Below are 23,421 nucleotides of genomic sequence, written 5' to 3' on the forward strand. Positions count from 1 at the left end.
TGCCAGCACACACATCCATGATAATGCCCTGTGCATTGCACACGACCTGGCAATTGATGGAGGGGAATCCCTTGCAGTTTATGTAGTGTCTACCCTGCTCCTCGGGTGGTGACTTGATTTGTATGTGCGTACAGTCTATCACACCCAGTACCTCCGGGTATTGTGCCACATGGTGGAAGTGGCACATATTGCTAGCCAACTCCTCCTGAGATCTGGGGAAGTATATATACTCATGGGCATAAACAGAACATGGCATCCAGAAACTGGTGTAGTACCCTGGATGCTGATGCCTGTGAGATGCCCATTATATCCCCAGTTGGCCTTTGAAAGGTACCTGTAGCCAGTATTCGCAAGCTTACACATACCTTTGTGTCCACTGGGATGGGCTCCCCTCTGTTGTTTCTTGTTCTCAGGCATGGCCGGCACAGCTCCGCTATTTGCTGTAACGTGTCCCTGTCCACCCTGTAACACTCTACTATCTCCAGGTCTTGAAGCCCCTGGTAGGTTACCCTTGGTCTGAACACTCTCCTTCTCCTCTGAGGCCTACGGTAGTTGTCGGCACCCTCCTCCGCAACTCCGTCTGTCTCTGACACATGCTGATGTATCACAGCCACGGCGGCACCCAACATATACATTTTAAAAGTTCCTCGTGTGTTTACACCCTAAAGTGCGACGTTTGGGAATATGCGCTGTGTGTTGTGTGCATTCACACTTTATACTGTTGTGCTGTACACCCGGTGATGTCATTGGATGTGTCTGTGCAGCCGTATCTGTGGATTATCTTCCGTGTTTTACCGTTGGCACTGCAACGCTGTTGCCTTTGGTGTTACATTACACTTGCCTGCATTGGTTTAGCTTTAGACCTTACCTTACTGTTTCTGCACGTTGCACCTACTATTTCCTGGAGTGCATCCTGCAGGGACATGGCATATCATGCATTTTGTCTGCCGCTGCCGTTATGCTACCTCTCTACTTGGCTGTGCTGTATAGGTTCTTCGCTCTTTGCAATTCTGCTACATCCCCTACTTTCTTTGCATTCATATGCCTCCCTTTCCCGCTTTGGGATTCTGCATGCAGAGTTGTCAGCTGCCGCCAATTTCCCTTCGTGGGTTGATTGGTGTTGATTGCTCATTACGACTCCAATTACACTGCTTCCGCATTTCCTCATATTCTCCGCATCACCTTCCTGTATCCGTGGTTGTTGACGGCCAGGCCGTCACATGACTGAGTTGGGGAACGAGTCATCCTCGCACATGCATCTGTGCGCGCATTGTGTACTCTCAGCGCATCTATTTCCTCACACGCCGGTCCTGCTGCTGTGATGTGCATTGTACAGCCCATGTTTGCTGGGCTCCAATGTGCTTCCTCCTACAGTGGCACACCCCTCTGCGATTGACATGTATTCCCTCTGGGCCACTCCTTGGTGTATTACCGCTGCGCCGTTTGGTGCAGCCTTACGCCGGCGGGGTTTTGTGATTCAGTATTATCTGCCTCATTTGCATGGCATTGACTACTAATACATGGTTACGGCACCGAACACTGCCGCCACTCCTTGGCAACCCTTGAGCTGTGGTTGTGGCTTTCCATGCATACTATGGTGTATTGTGGCTGTGAAGATGATGTGTATTATACTGCTTTATGACATTGTCATATTATTTCATTGTTTCGCACCTTCCGCGGACATGTCCTGGGGTTCTGCTGTGGTTTCTGCGGACATACCATTTATGTCATTATTTACATTTTTGCATGTTTTCTTTTGACATTCTCGGTGTCTTTCGCCATTGGCATATTGCACCAGTATGATACCTGACGTTGACAGCCTTCCGTTACTCCTCTGTCATGTTTGGATATATATAAACCGTTTTTTTTTGGTTTACATTGCCGTGCCCTTATGCTACACCTGCGCCTCTTCGTGGATCGCTATATGCCTTCATTTGCATGGTGCAACACCGCACATGGGGTGTTTAACATACCTACGCCGGAGGCGGCGCAACTCAGGCACATGCCAGTAGTGCACGTGGAATTGGATCGTACCTGAATCGCTCGGCGGCCATGTCTGGCGTTGTGGCACCTACGCTATGCGTGCGACTGGCGCAAGGTTCATGAATCTCGGGGATACTCTATTTATTGACAAGTGTACACAAACAGATTAAGTAACACAAATTCTACCTGGTTCAGAGATTTATTTATTTATTTGTTTGAATTTGTTTACTGGGAAGCACTGATTAGTCCTGGCCAATTTCAAGTCTCAGCCCAGGGTCAATAAAATGACCAGTCATATAGTGTATAGAAGTAGAAAATAAAAATTATGTGACACTGTATTAAATACAGGGCTTTTGCTATGCTTAGAATACAAATGTGCACAAATATGTAAGGTGAGAGCAATAAAAATACACAGATAACAATACACAGTATGTACATAAACGTATAAGTCTCTAGCTTTGACTACATACCAGTAGAGAAATTAAAGTGTAGTAACTGAGCAAAGCCACAAGAAAAGCAGGTAGAGAGAGTGACTGCCCCATGTGCCAAATTGCAGGGGGCCATTGTACAATCTCACACTTGACATGCTGTCATTACGAGATTGTGATCACTATTGCTTAATGACAATTTATGAACTGTCAGACTGTTCATTTCTTTCAAAGGTAGCAATACATTATGAGTTACAAGATTGCTACAGAACTCACTGCTTTTTTTAAAAGTGTGTGACAGTGTACACACTGTCATTAAGTGACTACAACCTTTTAATGACAATTTGCAAACTGCCATACCATTCCTTTCTTTTAGGGTACTAATAAATTCTGTGGCTTTTACTTGATAACTTGTTACTGTATTTAAAAAAATCAATATGACAGTCTATAAGGTTTACACAATCACAGTTGCAATGACTTCTGTGTAGTAGGGGTAGCACAAATGGGTATGTTGCCAGAGACACTAAACTGCCTTGCTATATATCGGTATAATACTTGTTCGTACTTTGGTTACCTTACTTCAGCGGTATCTCAGGGTTCAGTAGTAGGCTTTATCCATTTCTATTTATTCATTAAGTCATGTATGCAGATTAGTTTCTCTTCTTTATTCATTCCCTCAAATGGAGCTCTGGAAGTTTGTATTCTAACATCCAATGGTTGCATCCTAAACCTTTAGACAAAATCAAATTATATCCTCATAGGTCAAGTATAAAGGGCAGACTGTTCAGCACAAACTAGGCCAGTATTCATAGTCAGTTATGCAAATGCGCTTAGGCTTTCCGAGTCATTTGTGAACATAGATGCCATTACACCAATGCGAGATGACCTTGAATGTGCTTATGCAAATGTTGAAATAATGAGATGGAAATAAGGAGTGATGTAAATCTTTTTCTGCTAATGAAGTATGCTTTTCACTGTTTGTGATTCATAGCGTTAAGGAAATTTAAAAATTAATGAAATAAATAATCAGTCTTGATAGAGTTTCGGGTCTATATTATCTTGTCGAAAGACGTGTTCAGCAAACACGTCTTCACTGACAAGTAAACAGTGAACCCTGTAATCATCGAATGGCCAAATCAGTGACTTTTTTCCCATGGGAAAAAAGCACTTGGCCTAATAAAAAAATCAAATGTTCAAACCCTACATAGTGGGGGGCTGTGCCCCCCACATTCCCCTAATTAAATATATGATCTCTGAGATCACACATCAGTGGGGAAAAGGGCAAATCCCCAAAGATGGCCAAGTGCTTTTTTCCCTGGGGAAAAAAGTTGCTGATTTGGCCGTTCAGCAATTACAGAGTTTGTTGTTTACATGTCAACAAAGACATATTCTGACAAGATAATATAAACCCAGAGTTTCAACATTTATTAGAAATCACACATGTGTGGGAGACAGAACCAGAGTCAGAAATGTCTCCCTGAACAAACATATCCAGGTATTTTTATAAGAAAGTACAAAGGAAAATAACAAGTGTTATCAGACCACTGCTAGTATCCAATAAAAAATTGTTTACTACCAAGATCTGTAAATGTAGTTATTCATTAGGACAGTACTAAATCTTTAAAATTAAATACGTCAATGTCCTAAAATAAAAAAAAATCAAAAAATAAATACCACCAAGCGGAGTGAATGCTCTACAAAAAGACAACAATAGGTAGAGAAACAAAATAAAAACAGACGTGTCTGTAGAGCAAAACAATGGAGGGTCCTCAGTCGGTGCAAATACTCGATGAAAGGCAAAAAAGAAGAACTGCAGGTCACCAAAAAATCCAAGTCTTCTTATTTGTACAAAAGGCAGTTTTAATTAAATAAAATTGGTAAGCGCTTTCACAAAAACAGCTTCATCAGACCATATAACATTTATCATTTAAACAGGAAGTTAATATATACTAAAAAAAGCGCCAAATTAAAATCATTTAAAACATATTTAAAGGTGTATTGTCACGATAATTCATTTTTAGAAGCATCTCAACAAATACATTAAAAACAACAACTCTCAAAAACATAAAAGCATATATACTGTAATGTTGAGTAACAAAATCTATAAAAGCTTCTAATATTTAATCTTAGGTCTCCTTGACTTCAATAAGGGGCGTAGTGGCACCTTGCCATTAATGCCCGGTGGTATGTCTGCTCTAAATCTAATTATCCAATTAATTTCTCTTGTTTCTGTGTGATTATCAATATCTCCCCTCCTGCATGTCCTCGAAATCTGTTCTAATATCCTAAACCTGAATTCATGACTAGAACCCAAGTCTCTCACATGTTTCGCAAGGGCATTATATAAATGTCCTTTTCGGATGTGATAAATATGTTCTCGCATCCTGTCCCTCAGCACACGGTTGGTCTTCCCTATATAATAAGCAGGGCATGCTGTGCAGGTTGCCAGATAAACCACATCTTTGGACATGCAGTTGCCAGTTACCTTAATAGTGTAACTACCTGTTCCATGGGGGTATTTAAACACAGGGTCAGTTAAAATATAAGAGCAGAAACTACACTTATTGCAGGCAGTCATATATGGTCCATCTAAATTTGAAACATTGATATGTTGTTTCGGATAGCATAACAGCTGTTTAATATTCTTCTTATTGCGGTAGATGAATCTAGGTTTATCACCAGTCAATTTCTTAATGGTAGGATCTACTGATAACACATGCCAGTGTTTCAGAAAAACATCCCTAAGTGTTGATATATCCCTGGTGTAAGAAATTGGAAAAATTACTTCACCATTATTCATAATGTCATCTTTTGATGAGTGTGTAGTTCCAAAACCAGAGTAGACATCTATTGCACCCTCAGAAAAATATGGAGTAGCCCTATCCTTTCTCAGCTTATCTATTGATTCCATTCCTCTATCAATATCTAATGTGCTATAACCTCGTTGCCTGAATCTAAAATCCAGGTCCTCCAGACCTGAATTGAATTCCTGATCTAAGGGTGTATATCTCGATAATCTCATGGATTGACCACGGACTATATTACGATACACATAGCCTGGGTGCATACTTGTACGGTGTAACAGGGTGTTCTTATGGGTGGATTTACGAAACAAACCTGTGTTAACTAACCCTCCTTGTAGCTTCTCAACAAAAATGTCAAGGAAAGGTAACCTGTTATCAGACCATTCCATTGTGAACTTGAGGAACCCCAGTGAACTATTAACATAATCAAAAAACACATTCAACTCAGTCAGAGTACCCTTCCAGACAAAGAAAAGGTCATCGACAAAACGCCGATAGAATGGCACAAGGGACTGGAACAAATGATGTTGAAAAAGATGTCGGTGTTCCCATTCCGCCATCACCAGGTTGGCGTAGCTATTGGCACATGAAGTGCCCATAGCCACGCCATCCTGCTGCAGAAAAACATGATCCTGGAAACTAAAGACATTGGACTCAAGTACCATACCCAATAAGGATAATGTCAACTCTTTATTCACTAAATGCATGGTGGTTATCCTGGATAAATATGAATCAATCATGGCTAGTCCCTCTGAATTGGGTATAACCGTGAACAAAGATTGAACGTCCATGGTTACCCAAAATATATCATCCACTTGACCACAATTGTTGATATATCCATAAAAGTCTAGCAAAAATTGTTTGGTATCCCTAAGAATGAAGGCATTAGCTTCAACATATGGGTGCAACTGAGCCTCAACATACAATGAAAGCGTTTCAGTTATCCATCCTCTCCCTGCTACGATTGGCCTCATGGGAGGGGCAACAGGGTCCTTATGAATCTTAGGGAGGCCCTGGATCGTTGGTAAAAGTGGGTACATGACATGTAAAAAATCATAGAGATCTTTATGCAAGACGCCCTTGTTGAATAAGTCAGACAAATATGTATGGACTTTTTCAATAATAGCATCTACCATCTGATTAGAAATTGGCAGATAGAACTTTTTATCCGCTAACAGACCCATCATGTCTCTATTATATCTGTCTGTATCAAAAACCACTATTCCACCACCTTTGTCAGCTGGACGTAATACAATATTATTATTATTACGTAAAGTCCTCAAAGCTTCCCTCTGTTTAAAATTTAAATTATGTCCATATTCATGAGTACTAGTGTGTGTAGAAGTCATCCTATAAATATCATCCTCCACTAATTTGCTGTATGCAGCAATTAGCGGATGTGTTGGAGGGATGAAAGTACTAGGTTTTTTAAAAATCATACCAGATTCCTGTGAAATTACGTCTTTAAAGAAAACTTTTAGGGAAAGATTCCTAATAAACAACTTGAAGTCTCTCAAGGTCTCTTCTAACCTACTAATCCTACTAGGAATAAAAGTGAGACCCCTTGAGAGTACTTCTGACTCATGTACACTCAATGAATAACTAGATAAATTAAGAACAGTATTTACTTCTTTTTCTCCCACATCCTCTTGATGCTTTGATTGGACTGTGTGTCCGGTGAGAGCTTTCTTTTGTGATGCTCCCTGCTGTTGGACCTTGTCCTCCCCTCCCTCAAGAATGTCTTTATGGGAAAAGGAAGTTTGTTGGAAGACAATGTGTGCTGCGTAGGCGGAGGGACAGTACTGCTTGTGCTACTATTAACATGGGTGTCATTCCCCCTTACTGTAATACCTGAAGTCTTCCTACGGACAACAGGTTCAGATGGTGAAGTGGTCATACTATTATTGCTGTCTGAGTGCAAAACAATATCAACACCCTCTGCTGTTGCATTGTCATTCCCCACCACCAACGAATTCACGTTAGTGGAAACAGTGGATACAGGGGTCTGAACATCACCAAGAGAAGTGTTGAAAACAATTCCTTTATCATTCATAGGATGACTTACATTGGGTCTAACCAAATCTGTATCATGTCTCACATTATTGTTAACAGTATTACTGCCCACTACATTAGTATTACTGCCAGTACCACTACCAATTACATTAATGTTGCTACCATTCACATTGGCATTATATCTCGGCCAAGTGAAGATATGACCAGAATTGAAATCGGAAATATCCCTCTGTAACTTCGCTCTCTTCTGATTCAAGAGGCGTTGTTCATATTGTGTAACATTGTCCAGAATACAACTAAAAGTTCTATCAACTGCAGACCCAGGAAACTCAGCATAAACATCAATTTGGCATTTCTTAATTTCGGTAGCAAGTGATTCCTCAATAGGCGAAAAAAAGTCATTCAACAACCTCATGTAACTGAGGCTTACCTCTATGTTTAATTGCTGCCAGTCATATAATAGTCCCGGGTATAGAGTGCCTGTGGTAGGCATTTTCAGCACTCTAAGACCCCTCGGTATAATCCGTCGTTGAAGGCAGACTTCAAAGTGCTGCCTTTGCGTCTGAAGACGCTTCAGTTTGTAGAGATTATGTTCCAGTCTTTCACTGGCTAGTCGCAGTCCTTCACGATCAAACACTAGCTCATTGGTCTCATTTATAGGGCTTTCTCCTTCACCAAAAGCTGCTAGCGGATTGTACTCCGTTCTCAGACAATCACTGAAGCGGTCGGAAACAGTGCGTGAGTTCAAAGGATGTTCCTTCGGTTTATTAGGTACGTACGGCAACTCTATCTGTTCAGGCTCCCCTCCGATCATGCCTCCGGTTGGAAGAATAGTACTGAAGTAATCAAAAAATAAATACCACCAAGCGGAGTGAATGCTCTACAAAAAGACAACAATAAGTAGAGAAACAAAATAAAAACAGACGTGTCTGTAGAGCAAAACAATGGAGGGTCCTCAGTCGGTGCAAATACTCGATGAAAGGCAAAAAAGAAGAACTGCAGGTCACCAAAAAATCCAAGTCTTCTTATTTGTACAAAAGGCAGTTTTAATTAAATAAAGTTGGTAAGCGCTTTCACAGAAACAGCTTCATCAGACCATATAACATTTATCATTTAAACAGGAAGTTAATATATACTAAAAAAAGCGCCAAATTAAAATCATTTAAAACATATTTAAAGGTGTATATGTGCTTATGCAAATGTTGAAATAATGAGATGGAAATAAGGAGTGATGTAAATCTTTTTCTGCTAATGAAATATGCTTTTCACTGTTTGTGATTCATAGCGTTAAGGAAATTTAAAAATTAATTAAATAAATAATCAGTCTTGATAGAGTTTCGGGTCTATATTATCTTGTCGAAAGACGTGTTCAGCAAACACGTCTTCACTGACAAGTAAACAGTGAACCCTGTAATCATCGAATGGCCAAATCAGTGACTTTTTCCCCACGGGAAAAAAGCACTTGGCCTAATAAAAAAATCAAATGTTCAATCCCTACATAGTGGGGGGCTGTGCCCCCCACATTCCCCTAACTAAATATATGATCTCTGAGATCACACTTCAGTGGGGAAAAGGGAAAATCCCCGAAGATGGCCAAGCGCTTTTTTCTCTGGGGAAAAAAGTTGCTGATTTGGCTGTTCGGCAATTACAGAGTTTGTTGTTTACATGTCAACAAAGACATATTCCGACAAGATAATATAAACCCAGAGTTTCAACATTTATTAGAAATCACACATGTGTGGGAGACAGAACCAGAGTCAGAAATGTCTCCCTGAACAAACATATCCAGGTATTTTTATAAGAAAGTACAAAGGAAAATAACAAGTGTTATCAGACCACTGCTAGTATCCAATAAAAAATTGTTTACTACCAAGATCTGTAAATGTAGTTATTCATTAGGACAGTACTAAATCTTTAAAATTAAATACGTCAATGTCCTAAAATAGGTTAGTTAAAACATCCTTTTCCCAACTCAACATTAGTAATGTTACAGTACAGTGACAAGCTTCAGAAATGCAGTCTTAAGCAGACAAGCTGATACATTGTAATCTGTTCACATGTTGCAGTTATCTAGCAGTTTCAGCAAAATATATAAACATGCGTAGACCATAATATGTATCGTTTACTGCTTAAAAGGATCTGCTGACATGTTTAAAGGTGCACCGACCACATAATCTTTCTTCTGACATGCTCAGTTCGTTCTACACTGTTTTAACTTTCTTCATATTTATTTATATTTACTTATTCCTCTACAATCCCCCCTTTGATGCTGTGAAAATATCACTTTTTAAACATTTTTGTTCTTTGCAAATACATTGTCATACATTTTCTCAAAATCTTTAAATACCAATTTATATTCCTGACACAAACTTTCTTTTAGTAGAACGTCAACATACAAACATTGCATTTCAGAGACTTTTCTTGCAGATGTAAGTTTTGTTATAAGCAGTTTAACTAAAAGCAATAATATGAAGGCTGCAAAAACAATGATAAAAACAAACATAATGAACTTTAAAATAGTTCCTTTCCATTTAGAAAATAAATCTGTTAACCATGACCACTGTGAACTATCAGCTTCTTTAGCATCTGCTAACTCGGACTTTTTTTTGTATTATGCTCAAATGACTTTGAATTATATTATCAGCATTCAGTTTTGACCAGAGCACAGGAAAACTATTTTTTTGTAGACAAAAAATGTTATGATACTTTTACCAAATCCTTTAAATACTGTTTTTTTTTCATCTTCATTTCTTGGTAACCATCATTAGCACATTTAGTAAATGGTATATTTTTTACACAGCAGCATGCATAGCACTCATTTTTACATTAATTTGACTGAGTCTCACGTGCAGGTAGTATACCTGCTCCAGAAATTACACCATGTGAGAAAGTCCTTTATAGGTGTTCGCTATACATCATGATGATGAGTCCAAGAAACATCAGCTTTTTCAACTGGATTGTTTACAGTTTGTGTATTTTATGCATTACAATTTTTATCTTTAGGCAAAGCTTGTCATATGGCTGGAAGAACTTTAGGAATGTTACAATATTCGCAGATGACTGCAAACTAGGAGCCATAATCGAAACTCCTAACAATGTGGACATCCTACAAAAGGTTTGAAACAAAACTGATAGCAGCCACAAATCACCAAACTTGCTATAAGCACTCAAAAAAGTGAAATCAAAGTGTGCAAAAACACAGCTTTATTTAATGCTTTCATCAGGATGTAACAAAGACTTCTTCAGAATCCTACAAAAGGGATTCAGTGAGACAGATGCCTGGTGTCAAAGGCATGGCCTCAAGCTCAGTGCCAAAAAGTGCATTGTCATCCCCTTTGGTAAAAACTCTGTACCCATGAACTACCACATAGGTGGTAGTCTACTTAACACAAAAAGTGTGATGAGACCTTGGGACTCAGGTGGACAGTAGTCTCTCCTTTGATAATCACATCACCACAGTAGTCAGGAAATCCTTCTACATGGCACACCTCATCACAAAAGGTTTCTCATCCAGGACCCTCTACTCATCACTCATTAGACCCATTATAGAGTACAACACCCTTTTGGTATGTACCTCACAAGACATCTACAACAACTGGAAAGGCCACGGATATACCTCACAAAGAGGATTACTGGCCTCAAATAAATGCTGTACGCAGACCGTCTAAAAAAACTCCAGCTTTGCTCCATCGCATATCGCCTACTCAGAGGCGATCTCTGCCTAACATACAAAGCTATGTCAAACCCAGAGCTGTTAGACATGCTCCATTTAAAGAAATCCCAATCCCTCTGAGCTACACGCTCTAGGGACTGAAACCTTGTCACCACAATAAACAGAACATGCTGGGGGGATAGATTCCTGTCCCAGAGACTTCCCATACTCTGGAACATACTACCTATCTATATCAAACAAAGCTCCTCATTAGCACTCTTCAAGAAAAACCTTGATGATTGGATGGGAAATAGGCAATTCACTTCGGAGATCACCCTTGTAGCTCTGCTCGACAGGGGCACAGGAAAATAATTTTCTTAGGTGACAAAAGCCAGGGTATCTTTTTGCTAGGTTTATATATGCCCTAGGGCCAATAGCCTAGTACCTACATATGAACCTATTAACAAGTCCCTGACCAATTTTCTGGCAGTCAGGGATAACATAATTGGCACAAATAAAATAATAGTCTTTAAACACAACCATGCCATTTACTGCAGGTCTACCATACATTTTGCTATGTCCAACTTTTACAGTTCAATTTTTAGCAAAGCAGGTATTGAAAAGTTATTTAAAATGAATGATGACAATCTTGTCTTGTCTTACCGATACTGCCGACTGCAGCTTCTGTGTTGGAGCCTAATTAAATGCAGATGTTTGTCAGATGTGCTAAATGCCTCATTGCCTTGTAGAAACAAAGTCTGGTTAATGCACATAGACTTTGCAAATTATAACTTTCTTAGCAGTATATTATTAACTTTCTTGCGTAGTACAGTACTTAATAACTTGTCTATATAACAGATGACACGTACAATACTGTACAGTTTGCAGGGTTTACTGTCTTCAAGTTTGCTAATCATACATCATGAAAGAGGTTCTCCATTAAGCAGATCTCACAAAAATTCAGATCTAAACCTCATACACTTTTAATGTCCTTTTTTATATCCTTTCTCATACCATTTGGATCTTGTCCATGAGAACAGTGTATTGTTTAATACCTTTGGAATTTGCAGTCTGTTACTTTGATATCCTCTGATGTCATACAGTTTGTTCTGTTTCAAGGTGAACAGGGAGTCTTTTTTCCTGTGAATGTTTCCGTATGAATGCAGCTTTCCCATACTCCTTGCATCTGTGTCTCAGGAAATTTCTTATCTGTCTCTTGAAGCTTATTACACACAACTGAATGCTTATTTTAAGGAGTTATCCTTATCAGCATTTTTCTCAAGCTGTACCAGAACCTGAACATTCATGTTACATTTACAGATTAATGCCATTTTTTATTTATTTGATTTTTAGCTGAGAACAGTTTAACCCTTTAATATATATATGCTAGCAAACAGAAATGTATGCATCTAACTGACTATATTATGTCTACATATATTATAGCAAACAGAAGTGCATATGCATCTAACCAGCAAACAGACGTACACATGCATTTATAAATCTCTAAATATATATTTAACAGGTATAACCTTTGACAACTACTGAAAGTTTTATTGCAATTTTACTAAATGTGTTACCATTATGTCAAGAAGATTCTCTGTATATGTAGCACAATTTCTGAAAATACTGTCCCCATTTCAGTTTCGGTAGCAAGGACTGGAAACAGCTCATAAATAGTTGTCATAAGTAAGACGTTGAACAGTATTTACAGTTTCAGCAGAGATCCATAAATGCAGGAGCATGAAAAGAATAATAAATGCAATCACTCCAGCAACAATCGGGCAAATTTGAAGTTGAAATGGATTAAAAAATTAATCTGTCTTGTGATCAATAATTTGCTTTGGTTGCTTGACTTCAGGGAAAATGTCCTTCTTTAGTTTTTGGTTCCATTCTCAGTTTTTCAGGAAAAATGTCCTCCTTAATTGTTGGTTTCATTTTCAGTCCCTCCAATTTTTAGTCTATTACATGTTTGTTGCCTGGCAAGTCAGTAGCTGGTGGGTTGTAGGGAAATGTGTTGGTCTCTGTCATTTGGCAGGACAGTTCTGATATTGGAAGCATGAGTCCAGGTAGTAGATCTCTCATGATGAACTGTAGTAAGCAAAACCAGGAAAGTTTGTCTTGAAAATGTTGTGACATATGAAATAATGTGGTGTATGGCTTTTGGATAGATGTGCTGAAGATATCTAGAAATTACAAGACTGCAAAACAGAAACATAAGTCTTTAAATATTGTTTATTGCCTACCTGCAGATCAATATTTGCTGGAAAGGAGGTAGCTGGCATCATACCTCTCAACCTCTTAGTGTAAGAAATCTGGGCAAAGCCTGACAAAATGGGGGGACAAAGGCCCAAAAGTAGGGTTAGATTTTAAATATTGCATTTATAAATTTAAAAGTTACTAAAGTAACAGGGTTTTTGTTAACATACATTTTTCTGAGGGATATGAAGTCTGAAACTCAAATGTATGTCATTATTTGGTGACTTCAGTCTTCAGATCATTTTAGTGATTTGCTAGAAAACCTCAAATTTTATGAGGAACAGACCAAAAATATGAGGCAAAAATCTGGACATTCTGCGAAAATCTGGACAGTTGAGAGGTATGGCTGGCATTCATGAGGGAAAAAAGTTTTAAGTACACATGTTGCACTTTTAATGGTAAATAAGAATAATGCATCTGGTCATTTAAGTCTTGTCTCAGCAATAAGTTTAGCTAGCTTAAATTTTTATGATCTAATTTATTTTCTTTACCTTTTCTGAAGATTATGATATATGTTGGCAGTAGCACTGAACAGCAGTAATCAAAAAGTTTATAAATCTGTTGAACAACAATTATAATTTTATTTTTAAAGAAAATGATGACTAGGTTCCTGTAGATGACGTTAACTTTATGCAATCAATACAGTGAAATAAACAATGTCTCGATAAATAGAAGTAGTTTACTGTATTAACTCTGATTGGTTAATGACAGTAGTCTGGTTGATAGTTGTTATTAATTCTGTTCTGAAACCTCTTATTAGACTGAAGGCAATATAGTACAACAGAAAGTATAAACTTGTAGGGAATTTCTTCGAAACAGTAATTGCATTGTTCTTGACACATGGGTATGCGTTAACCCATACAGACAGAAAAAATGTTAGTTAATATCAAAACATATTTAAACCTAGCACATACAAGTGTTGTTGTCTTTCGGCTTTTCCTGGTTAGGGGTCACCACAGTGGAACTCCGGTCTGCTAATGATTGGCAGTTGATTTTGACGAACGCCGAGGTGCCAGCTCGACGTTCAACCTTCACCGAAGGCACACCCATTTACACATGTCTTTTGAATGCCCACCCAACCGCGGGAAGGACATGCAGACTCCACACAGAAGGCACTCCCCGCACTCCAGCCGAGAATCGAACAGGAGAACCTCTTGCTGCGAGGCAACAATGCTACCGCTGCACCACTGCAGATGTAAACCTAGCACATACAAGTAACTTTACAAAATCTATCTGCACACAAGAAAAAAAAATCCTCAGGGTTTCTTGATATACTGTGCAGGGACATGTGCAGTTTTAGAAATATTATAAGACAAACAAATATAAGAGGTACTCACTCAGTGCTGAATAAATTCAGAAGTGTAAGGAGCATACCAATCCCTTAAAAGCTGTTTCAAGGCTGCATTTTTTCCTAGATAGGAAGGCAAATGATAAGCCTGTGCCAATTGAGATAGTAGTACTAAGTCTAGGGAGTGGCAGTATCTATCACAAATCTGCCTTACCTTTTGGAGTTGTCAGTTTGAAACAAAAAATTATTTGCAAAGAAACAAGTACATTATCAATTTAAAAGGTTACAAAAAGGAAACCTGAATAGGATTTAACTTTTTTTCACTGTCACAAAATTCAGTCACAGCAATACAGGAGGGTAGGAGCAAGGAGTCTGATAAAATAGTAGCAGACTGATTTTTAGTTAGTTTATAGGCTTTAGTAATACTTTAACTACTAATTCAGCAATTTGAGCTGAAATTTGTCCATGTAACTCCAGTCAGCAAAATTTAATTTTTAGCGCAGACAAAAAAACACTGCTAATAAGTAGTCCATTTTCATTTCTGATGCATGATTCATCAATAAATAAAATCAAATTCTCTAACAGATTGCCTTGTAGGTCTAGGAGAAAGCAAATGGTTAGTAATTAAAAGGCAGTCATGCATTTTTTCCCTCATTCTCATCTGCAGCATGAAATCTGCAAGGAAAAATTATTGTGTTTCAACAGTCTGGAAGGAGAAAGACACTGAGTTTTAATGGTTGTGGAATGTGGAACTCCAACAAAGTGGGTTTTGTTGCCATGAGAACCAGCTTGGCAATTATAACTACAGCTCTGAAGCATGGGGGAAGGGTGGCCGCCACTGAATTTAACTGTGTTTTAATATGCCATGGTCTGAATCCTTTATTATGCCTTTGGACTAGCAGTCCTAAAGCTCCTTTAACAGTACCACACTGACTTTGTGTACAAAAAATGCAGAGGTCTGAGAAAGTCATCCTTAGTTTTCTTTCAAACCTGCCAAAACAGGATAAAGAAATCCCTTTTTACTGGTCTGTACTACCTTTTAACTTCATTTGCCTGTTGCAACAGTTTTTATTAGCATCCTGTAACCCCTTTAATGCTGACTCCTTTTTTCTTTTAAGCACTTCAGTATACCAAGAATAAAATAGTGCCATTTGTTCCCCACGTCCATTATTTAATTTTTTAAATACCTTTCGATTTCATCAATTTATCATCATAAATTTCATTAAATGGAAATACCCGACAAGAGCAATTCTTAGTAAGCTGAAACCACTCAATTAAATACTTACACCTTTCTTTACCATAATTTGCAAAAAATATGCAGGTGTTCCCTTTTCAGGGATTTGATATTGCTTACTTATCGTTGTTCACATTTCTCTCTCTCTCTCTCTCTCTCTCTGCAGTCGTACATTACACAAACAACAAAGACATCAGTTGCACATTAAAGAAGTACAAAGCAACAGTAACAAGCAACTCAATCATTCAACAAACAGTAACACCATAAATGGGAAAAAAATAAAGGTTTTACTAAAGCCATTTTCCCATCTCTAGCCTAATATGTTTGTGCACCCTGAATATTTAACTATCTGATTTCTGACTATTTCATACAAAACAGTGTGGAGTTTACAGAATAACTTTTTTTTCTATTAACTTTAAAGCCTAATTAGCTAAGGTGGAAAGAATAAAAATAGCGTCTGACAAGCAGTCAAAGAATTAGAAACTAAAAGTAAAGGATCTACATACTGTATAGGTACAAAGCCACAGGGAAATTGTATTTTATCTCTCTTGTATTTCTCTAGAAAATAAAGTAGGAGACTCTGCATAACTCGGTGGTAAGTGTGTCTAAGTATATTGCTGCCCTCTATATGTGAAAGTGAACAAGTACTGGTTGGCTGTGTGATGCCCGTGCACTGGTCCAGTAATCAAGGAACCTCAATCCTCACCACTAGCACCAATGAGGGGCATCCACATTGGGAGGATAACAGGTACACACACAGTAAAGTACAGTATCCCTTAAGAGCACAGAGATCACAGTTTGGGACTGATTTCTCCATTTCTCTCCAGATCCCCAATAACACTGGCACAGCTATAGGGTTCAGATTTCAGCAGAGTGGACAAATCAAAACCTTCAGCACCCTCTCTGTCCAACCAGTGCTTTTTGTCCCTGCCCAAATATCTGACGCACACACACTTTGATATTTGAGTTATATACAAACACTGGGGAAGGCTGGCATAGGCCCTCCAGCTATGTCCCCTTCTGCCCAGACTATACGGTAGTACCGACTGCCACCAACCACTACTATCGGCTGCTATAAAGGCCTTTACGAAAGGGTGTCCAATTCTACTGTGCAATGTTATTGTTATTCAGTTGGTAAGTGTGACTGAGACTTAAAGGCTATTTATGAGTGGCTTATACCATATCAGCAAATTACATGCAAGTACTTTAAGAGCTTAAATTATCTCTTCATAAAATAGCCACGGTTAAAAGGTTTAAAAATATTTAATAATAAATAATAAAAACACAAGACAATACTCATTAATTCAACACAGTGACACTAGAAAGTTCAGAAATCACAGGAAATACTTTAAAACAACATTGTAGGACAGTCTGACATAAATATAGAAAACAGCTAGATTAATAAAAAGTAATTGTTAGAAAAATATGTATTAATGTGTGTATGCTTAATGCCAAATTAATAATCAAGTATTTTAATACGCTTTTCATTCTATTTTTCATGCACTGTGTTTTATACAAATTGAGTTTCATATGAGACTGAAAAAGATGCTTTTTGAAAACTGCAGTATGCTTTCTGAAACTTGCAAGTTGCCCTCTGACCTAGTAACTGCTAGCACAGCAATATTCTTGTTTATGCCTTGTGGAAATGTACTTGAGAAGCAGGTGTTTATCTGCTAGGTCAGAAGTGAATGAATGAACAATGCCTTATGTTATAAATGTAATGATTTCAGACAAACAGCTCTGTCCAGAGGATGGGAACCTCTGCAGCTGCAGTAATCTAGAGATAAAGTAGACAAAGGATTATTAGAGAAATGAACTGCTAGCATTGTGCTTGATTTAGCCGTAGTATCTTGAATGTAACATAACATGTATCTAACTGAGTGTAACCAAGGCCATGTTGTTTTCCTCAGGAAGTTTCACATAAAAATTGATAAATCAGCAGAAATTCATGGGAAAGATGGTCAGCAGATGATGATGAAAAAGGTGGTAATCTGTTACATCAGCATGGTAGGACATGATTAATTTAAGAATGTATAAAAATGAAAGTATTTCCTGTTTCTGGTTAGACAAACTCTGTATTAGCACGTTTTTGTCTCCTTGCTGCAAGATTAAAGTGCCTTAACCTGAGCCTACCATGTTTTGATCATTTTTAAAGTATATTTTTCCTTTGACAGATTGGTCCTTCGGACCGGAGAGTACCTCTCGCTCTAGGCCTAGGTCAGAATTGGGCCCGGTGGCATGCATCCGTATGGAGAAGAGGCCAAATCAGCTCTTCTGTTTTGAAATACCTCCGACTGAATTGTTGTTCGAAAGAGGCCAGCCACTGTTTCTGATCTGGGATTGGAGGACGAGTCAATGTCAACTCACGGAGGGTCAGGTAAGGAGGAATTACCTTATTTCTGTTTTAAGATCAGGGACTAAGTACAGAACTGTTTTTTGTCAGGAAGATTTGCATGTGCAGATCAGAGACAGAAAAAGGGGTTACTGTTTTTGTTATAGATCAGGGAAACAGAATAGGTAGGCAGTTATTCTAGATAAACTGTGAAAAGGTATAGTTTTGTGGTACCACGTGATAGAAAGGGTTACGTAACAATTTGCAGCTTAGCTAAGACAGCAATGGGAAATCAGTGCACAAAAAGTTCCCGGGACATGCCCCTAACTGAAGACACGAAGTATATGCAATTACAGCATGCCGATAATGTTAAGTACTACACCAAATGGGTTGATAAGTATAAATTCGAGGGTAACTTGCACTTATGAAACTTGTAAAACAGTTAAAAATAGACGTGAAAGGTCAACTAAAAAAGCAAAGACAATTAGGAATCCCTCAGGCGCATAGGTGGCTTGAGGAAGCAAATCACAGGGAGCAGAGAATTAAAAATTCAAAGACAATGTTCTTAGACAAAGAAGACAATAACTTGGTAATAGCAACAGCCCCTCCTTCGCCCCCTCCGCTTCCGTTACCAGAATATGAAGCGAGTGGACGAGCTGATCCACCTCCGCTATATCCAGCTGTCCCTGCAAAAGCACAACCGTTTGTCAGGGATCCTATCGAGACCAGGTCTCGAACACGCAACTTGAGGAGGGAGATTGAATTAAATGAATTAAATAGAAGATCACAGGCTATGAGTTAAAAGGAGATATGTCCGCTCATAGAAGTACCGAATCCTCAGGCAGGACAGGCAGGACAGGCAGGACAGGATCCGACTCTTTTAGTTTATAGACCGTGGACACCGGAAGATATCCGGAAAGCCACGGAGGGAATTCCCCACCCAAAAGTGAATTTTAGAAAATTTTTAGAAGACTTACAGAGTATGAGATTAAGTTACCATTTAAATGGAGAGGAAGTAGAAAAAGTAGTTAGACAAATTGTGGGTCCAGACTGGCACATGATCAGTGGCAACTGGAATCCTCATGATGCACAACTTAGACCACTCCCACATACTAATGCAGAACTGGATGGCAGAGTGAAAGGTCTGACAGACCGAATCTCTGAAAAGTGGAAGCCTGGGGCTGATTGGACTTGCATTAATCAATGCATTCAACAGGAAGGTGAAACAGTTGATAGATATTATGCTAGACTGTTAGAGTGTTTTAATAATCACTGCAGAATGCAGATACCAGAAAACCAGACACACGATTCCTCATATGAACAACAGTTAAAGAATGCATTCTTGAAGGGTAGTATAACTCCCATTAGTAGCTTTATTACAAAGCATATGGTAGATCATCGAACAAGTAGACTACATCCATTACTTGAATATGCTAGATATGCAGAAAGACATTTTAATAGTAAAAAGAAAAAGAAAACTCAAGTATTTTCGGCAGAAGATGGGTCAGAAGTATTTGTAGTACAAACTGGGAAAAAGGGTAAGAAAAATACCCAGGGAAATAAACAATCTGACAAATGATCAGAAGATTTCGAAGAAAGAAAGAAAAAGGGTAAATGTTTTAAGTGCGGGAAAAAAGGACATTTAGCGAGGGATTGTAGGTTAAACAAGAAGGCGACTACAGAAAATAAGGAGGATGATGAATGACTATATGATAGTCAGGAATCATTGGAAGGGAGTAAGCAGGGAAAAGCAAGTGCAAATATGATAGCAGGAGTAGAGGATGTGACACAAGGAGTAGAGGATGTATATGAATTCACAGACATAGAAGAAGATGAAATTTTAAACCTAGCTCTTTTGAGCTTAGAGCTTTACTTAGCAGACACAAAACTGGAAGTGACGCTTCTGGTAGGGGAGGGATGTTACATTTTTGTGTGACTCAGGGGCTTCACGGACCCTGATACACCCTTCCAAGTTACCGGAAGATACAGAATCACCAGATTATATACTAGTGAAAGCAGCCAATGGACAGCTGTATCGGGAGCCACTCTCCCATGACATAACAATAACAGACCCTGTTTCAGGAATGACCCAGAAAAGTAAAATTGTAGTTTCTGCAAAATGCCCAGTAAATCTTTTGGGTAGAGATTTGATACAGATATTTGGCATAGCCGTAGTTCCAACCATGCAGGATATGGAAGCACAGTGACAAATCGATACTTTTGTAGTGCGACCGGTGGGTGAAACATATTATTGGTACAGCCAGAACTTAGTTACGACTGGTCCAGGGGCAGTAACCAAAGAACTGATGAACATAGCCATCAGCAAGTCCCCCTCCCTCGACATTGACAAACAGCATTTGTTGCATTGTACTCTATATTACTGTAATAGACCAGGACCTGATAAAGATTATGAACAGGAATTGTTTCAGAACCATGCAAACAGGCTGATATTGCGAAATTTGTACTGGGATGCAGAGGGGAACAGTGTAGCAAGCTGTTCATTGCCCCAGGAATTTTTAGCACTTTACAAATCTAATCGACTGCCACATGTTAGTTTAACTAAAAATAAAACTTTAAAATGGGCAGACTTAGGTGAAAAAGTCACAAGGTGGGAAAAGCAGACAGAATTCGAGCTCTCCAAACAAGGAGTACAGAAACAGAAATTGAATTGGATTACACAGACACACCCAGCTGTACACTCACAGGCTAGTGAGAATAGCTGAGTATTACACTTATTGGATGAAGAGGAAAAAGCCTTGCGGGACATACCAGACATTCTCTGGTCAGCAGGGAAATCAGATGTAGGACTTATACGAACAGCAGGACCAGTTACCATAACGCCAAAGTTAGCATTTAGACCCCAGAAAAGACAGTATCCCTTGAGAAAGGATGCAGAGGTAGGAATCAAACCTATCATAGCAGCCTTACTTAAGGAAGGAGTCTTAATAGAATCTCCTGATTCACCATGTAACACACCTTTATTTCCTGTCAGGAAAGCAAACAGGGAATGGCGTATGGTCCAAGACTTACAAGCTGTAAATAACGCAGTTATATCCAGTGCACCAATGCTGCCAGATCCACACACCTTACTGAACGATTTAAAGGTAGAGCAAAAATATTTTTCAGTGGTAGACATTAGTAATGCATTTTGCTCGATACCGATACACCCTGACAGCCAATATTGGTTTGCATTTACATTTCAGGGAAAGCGGTACACATATACAAGATTACCACAGGGATATTGTGAAAGTCCAACAATATTTGCACAGGAAATGGCAAGCAACCTGGCGGGATTTATCCCACCGAAAGGTAGTCAGATTTTACTTTATGTAGACGACATTCTGCTGGCATCCCCCACCCAGCAAGAATGCAAAGAGGACACGATAGCTTTATTACAATTTTTAGCTACTCAAGGTCACAAAGTAAACAAAGACAAGCTACAGCTTTGGAAAAAACAAGTTAAGTACTTGGGATATGTAATATCCAAAGAAGGTAGAATATTAGATGAAGATAGAAAAACAGCAATTTTACAAGCACCTAGACCAACTACCAAGAAGGAAATGATGTCCTTCCTGGGAACTACTAATTTCTGTCGGAGATGGATACCGAACTATGCTTTGGAATCTGCTCCACTGGCCGATTTAATATTTAAAAAGCCGATGGCAGAACAGGATTTATTACAATGGACACGTGAAAGAAAACAAAAGCTGGATAAATGCCTGGTATACACCTCAAGCGAAAAAAAAGCAAAGACCAATGGTTAGATCACAGCTGAAGATAAAAATGGAATAATCCACGTCAGGAAATTTCCTGACATGGATTATTCCATTTTTATCTTCAGCTGTGTTCTAACCATTGGTCTTTCTTTTCGCTTGAGGTGTATACCAGGCGTTATCCAGCTTTTGTTCTTTCACGTGTTTCTTGGACTGTATTTAAAAGCTGGGACATGGCTGAAGGTAATGACAACAATAAGAATCAATGTGAACGACTAGTTGGACTACTACATATATACTCCAACCCCTTGATGCTAAACCCTATTTTTTCAGTGAATGAAAGAGAACAAGTGGACTATAATACGCATAAGAAGTTCACTGAACTGTATAGAGATCTGGAGAATAAGTTATATAGCTTTAAAAGGCTACAGTGGCAAAGGTTTCATCTAGAAGCATCATTAAAATATAAAATAGTGCCAAGAAGTCTCAGAGTATTAAATATGCCTACTTATGGTGAAACCTACCCTGAATTACTTCAAAAATGGCAGAACTTAAATTTACAGCTTAGCTATGATTATATGCATTTGCTTATAGAATTTTTTAAACCACAAGACAAAGAGCTAGCTGATGAGATAAAGAGGCTACAAGAACAACTGACTAATAATTTTCCTATAGAGGTACTAGGCAGTAAATTAGATGAACTTGCTGACAGTATACAGGGCTATGATAAGAGGTTGCAGAATACTAAAACTAAAAAATTGCAAAGGGACCTCAATGACTTTCAATGTAAAGAGGTCTTTTCGTGGCCAAGAAGAACAGCTGTGAGTACAGAAAATGTAGAAAAAATGACTACAGTACAGATTTCTGAAAATTCAAATATGCATAGTACTGCCCCTTTAAATCAGAATCCCTGTGAGAACAGTGATGTCAGCACAGAGAGAGTATGTATAGAACCTCCCACATTTGAAAATGGTGGAATGGCAAAAGAAACTTTCCAAATGGCTTGCACTAACAGAATGATGGACTCCAGTGTTAATTCTGATTCAGTAGCTTTTTTGGAGCAAAAGGAAGCTACACAAACCTCAATCCTTCCATTTGTGTTAAAGAAGGCACTGCCAATAAGGGACAGGTCGAGCAGCAGGAATCAAAGAGGGAGAATGCGATTACAGCAGAGAGAACGAGTGACTCCTGCATATATGAACACCAGGAGCAAGAACCAACAAAAAACTTGGTAATTAATATATCTAGCTTTTCTTTAACTGATGCACAAGCCTCGTTGTTAAATAGAGGCCTGAACTTTATTCCAGCACAGAAAACAGTATTAACTGATTTATTAAAAGAGCTGAAGTTATTTTCTCGTAACCTAACACATAAAACCATGTTTAAAAGAAATGTATTTGATAATATGTCTAAACAACCTAGTGCCTTTGTACCCAAGATACATCCCACAGTTGAAACTTTCACTAATGTGTGTGAACATGAAATTAGAGAGATGCATACTAAAAATCTTCCACCTAGATTTTATAACTTGAGTAAATCAGAAACTGAAGCACTGTCAGAACTAAAGGATTCTCACAGCATTGAAATTAGGCCTGCTGACAAGGGGGGCAGTGTAGTAGTAATGGATAAGGTTTTTTATTACAAGAAAATGATGGAACTTTTGAATGATACAGATACTTATGTTGAACTAAATGAGAGACAAGTACAAGGTATAATTG

Source organism: Protopterus annectens, chromosome 3.part0 (genome assembly GCF_019279795.1).
Source record: "Protopterus annectens isolate FY-2018-M chromosome 3.part0, PAN1.0, whole genome shotgun sequence".
In the NCBI taxonomy this organism is placed as follows: domain Eukaryota; kingdom Metazoa; phylum Chordata; order Ceratodontiformes; family Protopteridae; genus Protopterus; species Protopterus annectens.